General features: G+C 49.1%; 1 protein-coding gene across 9 annotated transcripts in view; it reads left to right on the top strand.

Moving 5' to 3' along the window:
* LOC110519577 (protein EFR3 homolog B) overlaps positions 1-2500 on the top strand; it is a 55733-nt gene that overhangs the window by 25284 nt on the left and 27949 nt on the right. The window lies entirely within an intron of this gene.

Below are 2500 nucleotides of genomic sequence, written 5' to 3'. Positions count from 1 at the left end.
TCCCACTGTTCAACCTGTATCTGTCCTATGTCCCACCGTTCAGCCTGTATCTGTCCTATGTCCCACTGTTCAGCCTGTATCTGTCCTATGTCTTACTGTTCAGCCTGTATCTGTCCTATGTCCCTCTGTTCAGCCTGTATCTGTCCTATGTCCCACTGTTTAGCCTGTATCTGTCCTATGTCCCACTGTTCAGCCTGCATCTGTCCTATGTCCCACTGTTCAGCCTGTGTCTGTCCTATGTCCCACTGTTCAGCCTGTATCTGTCCTATGTCCCACTGTTCAGCCTGTATCTGTCCTATGTCCCACTATTCAGCCTGTATCTGTCCTAAGTCCCACTGTTCAGCCTGTATCTGTCCTATGTATGTTCAGCCTGTATCTGTCCTATGTCCCACTGTTCAGCCTGTGTCTGTCCTATGTCCCACTGTTCAGCCTGTATCTGTCCTATGTCAAACTGTTCAGCCTGTATCTGTCCTAAGTCCCACTGTTCAGCCTGTATCTGTCCTAAGTCCCACTGTTCAGCCTGTATCTGTCCTATGTCAAACTGTTCAGCCTGTATCTGTCCTAAGTCCCACTGTTCAGCCTGTATCTGTCCTAAGTCCCACTGTTCAGCCTGTATCTGTCCTATGTCCCAATTTTCAGCCTGTATCTGTCCTATGTATGTTCAGCCTGTATCTGTCCTATGTCCCACTGTTCAGCCTGTATCTGTCCTATGTCCCACTGTTCAGCCTGCATCTGTCCTATGTCCCACTGTTCAACCTGTATCTGTCCTATGTCCCACCGTTCAGCCTGTATCTGTCCTATGTCCCACTGTTCAGCCTGTATCTGTCCTATGTCTTACTGTTCAGCCTGTATCTGTCCTATGTCCCTCTGTTCAGCCTGTATCTGTCCTATGTCCCACTGTTTAGCCTGTATCTGTCCTATGTCCCACTGTTCTGCCTGTATCTGTCCTATGTCCCACTGTTCAGCCTGCATCTGTCCTATGTCCCACTGTTCAGCCTGTGTCTGTCCTATGTCCCACTGTTCAGCCTGTATCTGTCCTATGTCCCACTATTCAGCCTGTATCTGTCCTAAGTCCCACTGTTCAGCCTGTATCTGTCCTATGTATGTTCAGCCTGTGTCTGTCCTATGTCCCAGTGTTCAGCCTGTATCTGTCCTATGTCAAACTGTTCAGCCTGTATCTGTCCTAAGTCCCACTGTTCAGCCTGTATCTGTCCTATGTCCCACTGTTCAGCCTGTATCGGTCCTATGTCCCACTGTTCAGCCTGTGTCTGTCCTATGTCCCACTGTTCAGCCTGTATCTGTCCTATGTCCCACTGTTCAGCCTGTATCTGTCCTATGTATGTTCAGCCTGTATCTGTCCTATGTCCCACTGTTCAGCCTGTGTCTGTCCTATGTCCCACTGTTCAGCCTGTATCTGTCCTATGTCAAACTGTTCAGCCTGTATCTGTCCTAAGTCCCTCTGTTCAGCCTGTATCTGTCCTATGTCCCACTGTTCAGCCTGTATCTGTCCTATGTCAAACTGTTCAGCCTGTATCTGTCCTAAGTCCCACTGTTCAGCCTGTATCTGTCCTAAGTCCCACTGTTCAGCCTGTATCTGTCCTAAGTCCCACTGTTCAGCCTGTATCTGTCCTAAGTCCCACTGTTCAGCCTGTATCTGTCCTATGTCCCACTGTTCAGCCTGTATCTGTCCTAAGTCCCACTGTTCAGCCTGTATCTGTCCTATGTCCCACTGTTCAGCCTGTATCTGTCCTAAGTCCCACTGTTCAGCCTGTATCTGTCCTATGTCCCACTGTTCAGCCTGTATCTGTCCTAAGTCCCACTGTTCAGCCTGTATCTGTCCTATGTCCCACTGTTCAGCCTGTATCTGTCCTATGTCCCACTGTTCAGCCTGTATCTGTCCTATGTCCCACTGTTCAGCCTGTATCTGTCCTATGTCCCACTGTTCAGCCTGTATCTGTCCTATGTCCCACTGTTCAGCCTGTATCTGTCCTATGTCCCACTGTTCAGCCTGTATCTGTCCTATGTCCCACTGTTCAGCCTGTATCTGTCCTATGTCTTACTGTTCAGCCTGTATCTGTCCTATGTCCCACTGTTCAGCCTGTATCTGTCCTATGTCCCACTGTTTAGCCTGTATCTGTCCTATGTCCCACTGTTCAGCCTGTATCTGTCCTATGTCCCACTGTTCAGCCTGTATCTGTCCTAAGTCCCACTGTTCAGCCTGTATCTGTCCTATGTCCCACTGTTCAGCCTGTATCTGTCCTATGTCCCACTGTTCAGCCTGTATCTGTCCTATGTCCCACTGTTCAGCCTGTATCTGTCCTATGTCCCACTGTTCAGCCTGTATCTGTCCTATGTCCCACTGTTCAGCCTGTATCTGTCCTATGTCTTACTGTTCAGCCTGTATCTGTCCTATGTCCCACTGTTCAGCCTGTATCTGTCCTATGTCCCACTGTTCAGCCTGTATCTGTCCTATGTCCCACTGTTCAGCCTGTATCTGTCC

The sequence above is a fragment of the Oncorhynchus mykiss genome, chromosome 19, assembly GCF_057628025.1.
Source record: "Oncorhynchus mykiss isolate SJ-2025 chromosome 19, ASM5762802v1, whole genome shotgun sequence".
In the NCBI taxonomy this organism is placed as follows: Eukaryota; Metazoa; Chordata; class Actinopteri; order Salmoniformes; family Salmonidae; genus Oncorhynchus; species Oncorhynchus mykiss.
This window is presented reverse-complemented; position numbering and strand designations above follow the sequence as displayed.